Source organism: Bos taurus, chromosome 1 (assembly GCF_002263795.3).
Source record: "Bos taurus isolate L1 Dominette 01449 registration number 42190680 breed Hereford chromosome 1, ARS-UCD2.0, whole genome shotgun sequence".
In the NCBI taxonomy this organism is placed as follows: Eukaryota; Metazoa; Chordata; class Mammalia; order Artiodactyla; family Bovidae; genus Bos; species Bos taurus.
This window is the reverse complement of record NC_037328.1, coordinates 57,951,001-57,964,021: the sequence shown is the minus strand read 5'-3', so window position 1 is coordinate 57,964,021 and position 13,021 is coordinate 57,951,001. Positions and strand designations below refer to the sequence as shown.

Genomic DNA, 13,021 nt, shown 5'->3' with positions numbered 1-13,021 from the left:
AGACTCCTATCCCCTGACACTCTGGCCTGCAGACGCCTGAACCTGGGGGCCAGGCAGAGCTCCAATCCAGCTCTCTCCTTTGTCTCTTGCTGCTGACTTCTTCCTTCTGGGCAAAACCAGGAGCCCCTGCACTATAGAACAATCACACCTGATCCTTCACCCATTCATGATCCCCCAGGGTTCAGATAACAGCCCCTGACTCAACTTGGTGGCTCAAATGGTAAAGAATCTGCCTGCAAGGCAGGAAACCCAGGTTCAATCCCTGGGTGGGGAAGATCCCCTGGAGAAGGGAATGCAACCCACTCCAGTATTCTTGCCTGGACAATCCAGGCAGAGGAGCTTGGAGGGCTACAGTCCATGGAGGTCACAGTCAGACACGACTAACACTTTCACTCACTTTATGCTAAGTCACTTCAGTCGTGTCCGACGTTGTGCGACCCCATAGATGGCAGCCCACCAGGTTCCCCTGTCCCTGGGATTTACTCAACTCTAAACCCCATCATACTGTTCATACTGTTCATGGGGTTCTCAAGGCACACCGGGTCGTCGGCCCACCTCTGCGATCTCTGCTGCGGCGGAAGAGGTGGTCGGGGAAGTAGGTACCCTTGGCTGACCTCCTGAGGTCAGGGGCAGTAACGAGAGGAGTTACCCCGCGTCTGAGGTCAGGGGGGGCGGCCAAGAGGGGATACCCAGTGTCTGAGGTCAGGGGTGGCGACGAGAAGAGTTACCCCACGTCCAAGGTCAGGGGCGGCGACGAGAGGAGTTACCCCTCGTCGGAGGTCAGGGGCGGTGGCTGGGAGGAGATACCCCACGCCCCAACGCCGGAGGCCAAGGGCTGCTGCCAGGAGGAGCAACCCCTCGCCCGAGGCCGGGGCGGTGGCCGGGAGGACCAACCCCACATCCAAGGAGGAGCTATCCCACGTTGAAGGTCAGGAAGGGCAGCAGTGAGGAGATACCCCTCGTCCAAGGTAAGGAGCAATGGCTGCGCTCTGCTGGAACAGCTGTGAAGAGATACCCCACACCCAAGGTAAGAGAAACCCAAGTAAGACGGTAGGTGTTGCAAGAGGGCATCAGAGGGCAAACACAATGAAACCATACTCACAGAAAACTAGTCAATCTAATCACACTAGGACCACAGCCTTGTCTAACTCAATGAAACTAAGCCATGCCTGTGGGGCAACCCAAGATGGGCGGGTCATGGTGGAGAGATCTGACAGAATGTGGTCCACTGGAGAAGGGAATGGCAAACCACTTCAGTATTCTTGCCTTGAGAACCCCATAAACAGTATGAAAAGGCAAAATGATAGGATACTGAAAGAGAAACTCCCCAGGTCAGTAGGTGACCAATATGCTACTGGAGATCAGTGGAGAAATAACTCCAGAAAGAATGAAGGGATGGAGCCAAAGCAAAAAGAATACCCAGCTGTGGATGTGACTGGTGATAGAAGCAAGGTCCAATGCTGTAAAGAGCAATATTGCATAGGAACCTGGAATGTCAGGTCCATGAATCAAGGCAAATTGGAAGTGGTCAAACAAGAGATGGCAAGAGTGAATGTCGACATTCTAGGAATCAGCGAACTGAAATGGACTGGAATGGGTGAATTTAACTCAGATGACCATTATATCTACTTCTGCGGGCAGGAATCCCTCAGAAGAAATGGAGTGGCCATCATAGTCAACAAAAGAGTCCAAAATGCAGTACTTGGATGCAGTCTCAAAAACGACAGAATGATCTCTGTTCGTTTCCAAGGCAAACCATTCAGTATCACAGTAATCCAAGTCTATGCCCCAACCAGTAACGCTGAAGAAGCTGAAGTTGAACGGTTCTATGAAGACCTACAAGACCTTTTAGAACTAACACCCAAAAAAGATGTCCTTTTTATTATAGGGGACTGGAAAGCAAAAGTAGGAAGTCAAGAAACACCTTGAGTAACAGGCAAATTTGGCCTTGGAATACGGAATGAAGCAGGGCAAAGACTAATAGAGTTTTGCCAAGAAAATGCACTGGTCATAACAAACACTCTCTTCCAACAACACAAGAGAAGACTCTATACATGGACATCACCAGATGGTCAACACCAAAATCAGATTGATTATATTCTTTGCAGCCAAAGATGGAGAAGCTCTATACAGTCAGCAAAAACAAGACCAGGAGCTGACTGTGGCTCAGATCATGAACTCCTTATTGCCAAATTCAGACTTAAATTGAAGAAAGTAGGGAAAACCACTAGACCATTCAGGTATGACCTAAATCAAATCCCTTATGATTATACAGTGGAAGTGAGAAATAGATTTAAGGGTCTAGATCTGATAGATAGAGTGCCTGATGAACTATGGAATGAGGTTCGTGACATTGTACAGGAGACAGGGATCAAGACCATCCTCATGGAAAAGAAATGCAAAAAAGCAAAATGGCTGTCTGGGGAGGCCTTACAAATAGCTGTGAAAAGAAGAGAAGCAAAGAGCAAAGGAGAAAAGGAAAGATATAAACATCTGAATGCAGAGTTCCAAAGAATAGCAAGAAGAGATAAGAAAGCCTTCTTCAGCGATCAATGCAAAGAAATAGAGGAAAACAACAGAATGGGAAAGACTAGGGATCTCTTCAAGAAAATCAGAGATACCAAAGGAACATTTCATGCAAAGATGGGCTCGATAAAGGACAGAAATGGTATGGACCTAACAGAAGCAGAAGATATTAAGAAGAGATGGCAAGAATACACAGAAGAACTGTACAAAAAAAAATCTTCACGACCCAGATAATCATGATGGTGTGATCACTGACCTAGAGCCAGACATCCTAGAATGTGAAGTCAAGTGGGCCTTAGAAAGCATCACTGCGAACAAAGCTAGTGGAGGTGATGGAATTCCAGTTGAGCTATTCCAAATCCTGAAAGATGATGCCCTGAAAGTACTGCACTCAATATGCCAGCAAATTTGGAAAACTCAGCAATGGCCACAGGACTGGAAAAGGTCAGTTTTCATTCCAATCCCAAAGAAAGGCAATGCCAAAGAATGCTCAAATATTTGCACAATTGCACTCATCTCACACGCTAGTAAAGTAATGCTCAAAATTCTCCAAGCCAGGCTTCAGCAATATGTGAACCGGGAACTTCCTGATGTTCAAGCTGGTTTTAGAAAAGGCAGAGGAACCAGAGATCAAATTGCCAACATCCGCTGGATCATGGAAAAAGCAAGAGAGTTCCAGAAAAGCATCTATTTCTGCTTTATTGACTATGCCAAAGCCTTTGACTGTGTGGATCACAATCAACTGTGGAAAATTCTTCAAGAGATGGGAATACCAGACCACCTGACCTGCCTCTTGAGAAACCTATATGCAGGTCAGGAAGCAACAGTTAGAACTGGACGTGGAACAACAGACTGGTTCCAAATAGGAAAAGGAGTTCGTCAAGGCTGTATATTGTCACCCTGCTTATTTAACTTATATGCAGAGTACATCATGAGAAACGCTCGACTGGAAGAAACACAAGCTGGAATCAAGATTGCCAGGAGAAATATCAATAACCTCAGATATGCAGATGACACCACCCTTATGGCAGAAAGTGAAAAGGAACTAAAAAGCCTCTTGATGAAAGTGAAAGAGGAGAGTGAAAAAGTTGGCTTAAAGCTCAACATTCAGAAAACGAAGATCATGGCATCCAGTCCCATCACTTCATGGGAAACAGATGGGGAAACAGTGGAAACAGTGGCAGACTTTATTTTTCTGGGCTCCAAAATAGCTGCAGATGGTGATTGCAGCCATGAAATTAAAAGACGCTTACTCCTTGGAAGGAAAGTTATGACCAACCTAGATAGCATATTCAAAAGCAGAGACATTACTTTGCCAACTAAGGTTCGTCTAGTCAAGGCTATGGTTTTTCCTGTGGTCATGTATGGATGTGAGAGTTGGACTGTGAAGAAGGCTGAGCGCTGAAGAATTGATGCTTTTGAACTGTGGTGTTGGAGAAGACTCTTGAGAGTCCCTTGGACTGCAAGGAGATCCAACCAGTCCATTCTGAAGGAGATCAGCCCTGGGATTTCTTTGGAAGGAATGATGCTAAAGCTGAAACTCCAGTACTTTGGCCACCTCATGCGAAGAGTTGACTCATTGGAAAAGACTCTGATGCTGGGAGGGATTGGGGGCAAGAGGAGAAGGGGACGACAGAGGATGAGATGGCTGGATGGCATCACTGACTCCACGGACATGAGTCTGAGTGAATTCCAGGAGTTGGTGATGGACAGGGAGGCCTGGCATGCTGCGATTCATGGGGTCGCAAAGAGTCAGACAGGACTGATCGACTGATCTGATCTGAAACCCCATCAACTGCCCTCTTTCCTCCCCAAATGGTGAACTAAGTACTCACATCACTTACAATGTCCGGATGGAACCCATCCTGACTTATACAACCCCTTCCTTACACAAGGCAACATGTATTGAGTGCTTATCAGTCAACATGTGTTGAGTGCGCATTCAGTGTTAAGCTCTGTGGATCCAAAGATAAAGTCCAAGCTTTCTCTAAGAACTCAGCATCTGGTAAAGGAGACACACAAACATCTCAGAGCAGCATGGAGCAACTGAGACTCAAACCCGAGTGCCCTGGACTGATGTTCTTTCCTTTACATGCCCTTATTAGGAGGGCATGGGGAGACTGGATCACACACTGCTTTTGGAAAGGGGACCCTTGTGGTTGCCCTATCTGCCCACAGGGCAGAATAATGAGAACAAAGATTAAAAAAAAAAAACAAAAAAAAACCTCTTCTGTTTGTCTTGAAAATTGTTGAATCTGGATGATGGGTACATGGGGTTCATGATTGTCTTCTTTCTGCTCTTGTGTATTGAGTTTTTAAATAATACTAAAACTTGCTTTTTCTATAGGATGACTAGATCAAGATTGTCCCAAACCTTCTCAGTTCTTCACCAACTTCCAGGACACCCTTCCCCTGCTGTCCCACTTATCACCTCAATTAAGCCAAACAGCACTGTCAGGCAGGTTTCCACGAGCATCCAAGTTCTAGTAATGGAGGGCAGTATACCCCTCTTCAGTCTTCAAAGGCTCCCCAGTGTTGGGCCAAAGAGGCAGTCCCACCCCTTTCTTGGGAAAGAATTATAAACCAGCAGCTTATCTCCAAAGCCAAAGTAGTAATAATCATGATGGCAATAATGGTGACATCTAGCACCCCTTCTGACTCAAGAGCTCTTCCAATGAGAGAAGGTAGATAATGCGGTTCAATGACCTCTTGCTTGGATTTGGGAAATATTCAGAGTCTGGGTTTTAAGCATCTTAAGGGCCCCAGGCATGGTGCTCAATAATCTGTTGGCTGATCAATTGAAAGGCCATTCTTAAATGGTTAAGAACATGTCTTTGGGGCCGTGTGGAAGATGCCTGGAGGCACAAATAGCGCTGCTCTCAACGAGGTTTACTGCTGGGTCTTTGGAGAAGCAGCTCAGTGCAAAACCTCAGTGACTGAAGGGAGGCCGGATAAAGAGGGCATCATGAGTTTCAGAGGGTGGGAGACAGGTCAGAACCCCCCGCCCAGGGAAGGGTCTCACACCTCATTTTGACTGAGTTTCAAAGAAACAAAGCCTCACTCTCGTTACCCCGTCTGGACCATGGGCGTCAGTGCCAGCACTTTGATTAGCCTCCTTGTGTGGGGAAAATGAGTTCTGTCTGCCTATCATGGTGGGTCCAGCTGGTCCTCTTACCTCCTGACTTTGAAAGCTGTAGAACTCAGCAGTTCAAGAGCCACCCTATTCCGCGGCCATGGAGACTTTGTTGAGAGAGGGGAGGATGGTAGTGATAAGTAAAATTGGGACCCTGCCCTAGTTCCCACAGGCTTTTTTCTGGAGAGAAACTGCAATAGAGGACTCAGACCACCCTGGAGACTTCATTCCACCAGCATTCACTGGAGCCTCACGTGGCGAGGCCCACACCACACCTTCTGGCATAACCTACTCTAACAGGGACCATACCATGGGGAGGTCCTGGCATAGCCCCCACAGTACAGAATGCCATTCCTTGTGCTAAAGAGTGTGTTTTAAAATATCACAAGGTATTTATAAACTCAGTGCTTTTGAGATTTTTTTTTTCACCAAAAAATCAGGGGGGAAAAAAGCCCCCCGCACCCCCCCAAATGCTTTGTCAGATCATGTATTTATCTTTCGGTTTAGCAGATAAGGCCCCTCCCTGGCTGCACCTACAGAAGCTGGTCTGGGATACAGCATCAGGGCTCTCGCTGTACCTCCCGGGGGGACAGCATGTGAGGGGGTGACTCAGGAGTGAAGGCTGGATTTGGTAGGAAACAGGTCTCACCCTGGAGAAGGCGATGGCGCCCCACTCCAATACTCTTGCCTGGAAAATCCCATGGATGGAAGAGCATGGAAGGCTGCAGTCCATGGGGTCGCGAAGAGTCGGAAACGACTGAGCGACTTCACTTTCCCTTTTCACTTTCATGCATTGGAGAAGGAAATGGCAACCCACTCCAGTGTTCTTGCCTGGAGAATCCCAGGGACGGGGGAGCCTGGTGGGCTTCCGTCTATTGGGTCGCACAGAGTCAGACACAACTGAAGCGACTTAGCAGCAGTAGCAGCAGGTCTCACCCTCACGTGTTTACCAGTTTCCTGTCCTCAGCCTCCACAGGCAAACTGAGACAAGGGCCAAGCCTCCCATGTGTCAATGGTCAATAATCAGTTACAGCCTTCCAGACGCTGGAGGGAGACCCAGGAAGACAAGAGGGGGCAGGGCGCACCACCCTGATTCCCAAATTAACAACAAAAGCAAGAATAGTTTGTAGAGAATTCATCTCTGAAGAGTTTCAGGAGCACTAAACTCATTGGAAAAGACTCTGATGCTGGGAGGGATTAGGGGCAGGAGGAGAAGGGGACAACAGAGGATGAGATGGCTGGATGGCATCACCGACTCGATGGACATGAGTGTGAGTGAACTCCGGGAGTTGGTGATGGACAGGGAGGCCTGGCGTGCTGCGATTCATGGGGTCGCAAAGAGTCGGACACGACTGAGTGACTGAACTGAACTGAAACGCTCCACTACACTAGTGTTCACCGTCTTGGTAACAAACCTGGACAAGTACTATTAGTCTCCACTTCCACGGGGTACAAGTAGGAATAACACTGAATGGCAGGCTGCAGATGGGAGGGTGGGCTCAGCAAAGAGCAAGCCAGAGGAGGAAGTGGGAAGAATTGAGGTCATGGGCGTGGAGTTTCTACAGTGTGAGAGCTGACTTTCCGAGGCCATGTCTTCTTTTTCCTGTGTACTGAATTCTGAGGCACCTGCCTGGTGTCCTTTGAAGTGAGAAGGTACCAGCTGGCTGTGGCTCTGTGTGTACTCCACACCGGGAGCAATGAAAGCTGGGGTCTGAGTTTCAGTCCCTGCTCCCCAGGGTTGGCTCCCTCTCCATTTACCCCTGCCTGGTTAGTAGTTTTCAGCCTGGTTCAACCAGATGGCCCAGGGGCCCCATTCATACGCACTGCCCTTTCCTCTGTGGTCCTGAGGCGGAGCAGGGTTGGAAGAGCCCCTTTCTCTGCTCCTGTTATAAAATCCATCATTACCCCCATCCCCAGAGAGCCTTGCTATCAAGTGACTGGTGAGGACACTGAAAACTGGGGTTCCTGCCACCACACTCCCAAGAAATCCTCATTTGCTTTTGAGGGTGACTGCAGAACGAAGCACCTCTTGGCAGGGAAAATGCTTTCGCTCAGTTTGTGCTGGATCATTCTTCCTCCTGAACGACCAAAAACCAGCCCCGGTGCTGGATCCCCCTCAGGACTCGGCAGACACGCTGGGGCTGGGGCAGCGCCCTCAGAGGCCGAGGGAGCTGTGGGGCTGCCCGATGAGGTGTGAAGGAGTGCGGCCTGCCCTGCTTGCCCTGGAGGGTCACTTCCCCGCGGCTCGTCCGAAGCTCCAGTGCAAGTAAAACAAACTCCTGAGAAGGAAGTCAAACAGCCTGATGCAGGCTCCTCCTGTCTCTCTACTTAAGAGTGGGACGGAAGGTCTGCTCAGCTGATATTTCCAGATGTGGAACCAAAACACAGGCAGCAACTGACAGCTTCCCAGCCTGGGCTGAACTCCAGTAGCACCAGCGCCAGGCTGTTCCGTGGGCAACGACAGAGCGGCAGCACTGTAGACCCCTGGGTTCTGCACAGGTGGTCTCAGCACCGGCTGTGAGCCCACCCTTCATCAGCACCTTGTACCCCAGATGGATGGGGTGGGGGCGGCATGTTCAGAGAAGGCCATGCTTAAAAATGACTGAAGGAGATGGCTAAGTGAAAGAAGCCAGTCTGGACTACATGTCCTTGTGATGCCAACTACATGACATTCTGGAAATGAGCTACGAAGACTGTAGAAAGCGCAGTGGTTACCAGCAATTGGGAGAGAAAAGGAAGGAAGGCCAAAGAGGTGGAGCACAGGGGATTTTTAGGCAGGAAAAACTATTATTCTGTCTGACACCGTAATAATGGTGGACATGTGTCATTATGCATTTGTCAAAACCATACATTGTATACCAAAAAATGAGTCTCAATGTAAACTATGGACTTTAATAATGATGTGTCAACACTGACTCATCAATTGTAACAAATGCATTACACCAATGTAAGATGTTAGTAATAGGAGCAATTGGCGGGAGTTGAGGGTATGTGGCAACTCCCTGTAATTTTCACTTAATTTTTTATTATTAACCTAAACCGCTTTTTATTTTTTTTAAGGCTATTAATTTCTTCTTAAGTTAAAAAAATCTGGAGGGGAAGCCCTGGACCATTCCCAGCTCCCTGAGATGCTGTAGATGTTGGGTCTAGGGATCTCAGTAGTGTAATTTCTCAAGCACATTTATTGTCAGCATGAGACCTCTTGGGATACTAGTCCCTATTTTTACTCTTCCTTAATTTCTAAATCTAGAACCAAGTCAGAAATGACTAAGATGAAGTCAGATCTACCCCCTCATGGGCAGACATCCAAACCTGCTCTTCCTTGTACTTGCAGGCTGTCAACTCTGCCACTGCAGAGACCATGCCTGCTTCCTCTGTGCCTAGCAGAGGGCCTGACTCCCACCAGGCCCCCACGTGTGGGGAACCGAACTACTCTCAAATTCATCCTGTGCTCCTCACGTCACAGATGCAACAGGCTAGGGTTAGGGTATGTGAGGGCGTGATGGTGTGTGGAGTTTTCTCTGAATACAACAACGGAGAGTGCTGAGCAGAGAAGTGACCTCGCCTGGCTCCTCTTTTGCAAGCTGACACTGACTTTTCTATGAAGGATAGACTATGGGCAGGGAGGTCAGGGGTGAGTGAGGCAGGGAGAACACTTAGGAAGATATCCCAACAGACAAGGTAAGCAAATGTTGATGGAAGACAAGGATGGTGTGAAGTTGCAGGATTCTAAATACATCTGAGAAGCAAAGCCAAGATCATTTGCCAACTTATAGTGGAGTATGAGAGAAAGAACAGAGTCAAAGGGGACGTTCAAGTTTGGGGCCTAACCAGTAGAATGCAATGTGCTGAATCAGGGAAGAGGCAAAGGAGAGGCTGGGTGGAAGCTGTTTCCTCAGTGACCAGGTCTGAGGACTGGTATAGACGGTACACCTGGGCTGGGGCCTTGCCCCATTGTGGACTCCTCACTTTCACCATCTTCTCATTCCCTCATCACTATATAGCCTTGAGCCAGTGGGGTTCTATGGGGTTCCATGGGGTTCAGTGCATCATCTACCTACTCATCTTCCCAGCTGCCCAATCCAGCAAGAACACTTCTTCCAATCTGTTTTTCTTTCCTTTCTTATTAACAGCCACCTTCTGTGACCGTTCACAGTGCATTTTGTGTGCTGTATATGCAGTATCTTGCTGCCTTTTTGCAATCACTTTAAGAACCTAGGTTTTCAGAGTTTAGGTGACTAGCCCAGCAACTGGCAAAGTCAGGTACAAACCTGAGCCTGTCTGGTCCCAAAGCTCATCCTTAAACAGGATGCCACTCAGTCTCCAACCTGGAAGTGGCCCCAGAAACACTGCTGCCTCCTGCAAATATCATCTTTCTTCTGCACCTCTGTCTAATACGATTCACTCCAAGCCTCTGTTCTCTCAGGTGGGGTCCCCCTGACACTCCTCAGACTCCTCTGTTCCTTCCTCTCTCAGGATCTTCTTGACATGAAATCTTTTCTTCTCTCAACTCCTGCTAGATCCTGAGACCTTCACTGTCTTTTCCCACAAGAGAGGGAAAAGCAGCTTGTCTGGCAACAGGACCTAACTGCCTTCAGTTCAGGCCCCCACTCTTAGAAAACAAATACACTTATATGTGGAATCTATTTTAAAAAAAAGGTACAAATGAACTTATTTACAAAACAGAAGTAGAGTCACAGACACAGAAAACACATTTATGGTTACCAGGGGATAAGGGGGAAAGGGGGAAATTGGGAGACTGGGATTGATACATGTACACTAGATACAAAGCGGGCTTCCCTGGTGGCTCAGATGGTAAGGAATCCGCCTGCAGTAGAGGAGTTCCAGGATCTATCTCTGGGTCAGAAAGAGTCCCTGGAGAAGGGAATGACTACCCACTGCAATATTCTTGCCTGGAGAATCCCATGGACATAGAAGCATGGTGCGCTACAGTCCACAGGGTCGCAAAGAGTTGGATGCAACTGAGCGACTAAGCATATATATAAAAGATACTTAATAAGAACCTACTATATAGCACAGGGAACTCTTACTCAATACTTTGTAATGGCCAACATGGGAAAAGAATTAATTCACTTTGCTAAGTCACTTCAGTCGTGTCCGACTCTGTGTGACCCCATAGACGGCAGCCCACCAGGCTCCCCCGTCCCAGGGATTCTCTAGGCAAGAACACTGGAGTGGGTTGCCATTTCCTTCTCCAATGGATGAAAGTGAAAAGTGAAAGTGAAGTCGCTCAGTCGTGTCCGACTCTCAGCGACCCCATGGATTGCAGCCTACCAGGCTCCTCCGCCATGGGATTTTCCAGGCAAGAGTACTGGAGTGGGGTGCCATTAACTAATACAATACTGCAAATCAACTTTGAAAATTGTGTTGAAAGTGTTAGTTGCTCAGTCATGTCCAATTCTTTGTGAACCCAGGGGCTTTGTGACTCCATGATCACCAGCCAGTCCATGGAATTCTCCAGGAAAGAATACTGGAGTCGGTTGCCATTCCCTTCTCCAGGGGATGTTCCTGATCCAGGGATCAAACTCAGGTCTCCTGCATTGCAGGCTGATTCTTTACCGTCTAAGCCACCAGGGAAGTCCACTATGCTAAATCAACTATACTCCAATAAAAAATAAAAGAAAACAAAACAAAACAAACATAGCCACAGAAGCAGACACAGCCCTTGGCCCAGACTCTGACCTCTGCCTGTGCCCTCAAGTGTCTTTTCTCTTAACTCATCTTGGGTGAGCATAGATGCCAGAGGCTTTTAGGTGAGTAGAACCTTCTGCATCAAAAGCGTTCCTTTGTGCATTTCTCTGCATCCTTATAGAGCCCCGAGAAGGCACCTTGTAAGGATGAGGTAATAAAGGCTCAGAGTTCCCACGATTTCCTCTTGGTTATCCAACTAGTTGGTCACATAATTATATCTTAAACCCAGGTGTCCTGAACCCCATCCCCGCACCTCCCCATACACACACACACACATAAAGCCAGAACATCCTGGCTTCAGATTTTCCACATTTGTTACAGAAAAACAAGGAACCGAGGGCAACTGCAGGCTCATCACAGGCAAATCTCCCAGCTCTCTGAAGCCAGTAGGGAGAGTCAGTTTCACTCTGCAGGTAACAGCCTGTAGAATTCTTTCTGCTGACTGCTCTGTGAGTATTTGCCTGGCAGGTACCATCTCCTGTCAGTTACCTGTCTGTTAAAGTTGCTACTTCCTTCCCCAGGGTATTTTTCTGCACAAGCTGCCACTTCTGACCACGAAAAGTATCTGCTGGGCAAAACTCCTTTCCCCCTTCACCCCACCGAGGCCCAGAGGGCCTACTTGATCAGACTTGCAGAGATCCGAGGAGCCCGTGGATTCAGCTGGCACCTGCAGTGGAAGCAGAGACTCAGACAGCCAGTTCAGATAATGTCCCAGAGGGAGAAAAGCCGGGAGACACATTCCAAGAAGAGACCCAAGAGAGCAGCAGCTTTCAGCACTGCCTGAGGAGCTGGACATCAGCTGGGTCTCAGGACCCGGCTCCCCTCATGCCTTGACTGCTGCGAAGCCAGTTGGGACCTTCCATTTGTGGCCCCAGTTTTCAATTCCTGTCTCTTAAGGCAAGTCTCACAAAGGCCGCCACCTGCCCCTTGCACTTTGTTAGCTACAAAAGAAACAGTTTTCCCAAGCTAAGAGAGCTCTGCTTAGAGAGAGTGATTGTCTGGATACTTTTTTTTTTTTCCTTCTCAAACCTTGAGTTTTGGAGTTAGCAGCCCAGCCGTGCAATCTTGGCTCTGCCAGTTACCAGCTGTGAGACTGCAACAGGTCTCTACAGTCATTTAGGCTTCAGCTCCCTTATCTGCCGAGTAGGATCATGCTGCCCATCTTCACAGGACTGCTGGGGGTTGCGGGACAGTGCTCACAGGACTCAGCACAGCACCCTGGTGCGCAGCAGGTCTCACTAAATGGCAGGTCTTGTTCTCCACATCACCAGAAGGAGGATGGAGGCAGGCAAGGCTGCCTCTTTGGCTCTGGGATCTGCCAGTCTCAGCCTGCCCTTGGGGTCCATAGATGATTCCCCGAATGGGGAATGTTTCTTCTCTCTTGCCCTGAAGGAAGGGCGCCTGCTGCTCACGTATGCTCGCCCTCTTAAGGGAGCATCTCCACAAGTACGCAACGCTTTGTTTGTAAAATCAGGGGAACAAAGATGAACTCCATCACAATACTGCCTTCAGCAACCTGTTCCGTTCTTTTCATCCACACTCAAGACCTCTGTGGTGTCTCAGTGACAGGGAATTGGCTGCCAACCTTCTTGTTCCCCGTTGGGTAGGAGAGCTGAGCTCCCCACCCCTACTCTCTTCCATTGTTGAAGA

The 13,021-nt window shown here is 48.4% G+C and overlaps 1 protein-coding gene across 2 annotated transcripts in view; it reads right to left on the bottom strand.

Annotated features, from left to right (window-relative positions):
• Positions 1-13,021, bottom strand: part of GTPBP8 (GTP binding protein 8 (putative)) — a 276,317-nt gene that overhangs the window by 20,280 nt on the left and 243,016 nt on the right. The gene's annotated exons all lie outside the window — the stretch shown is intronic.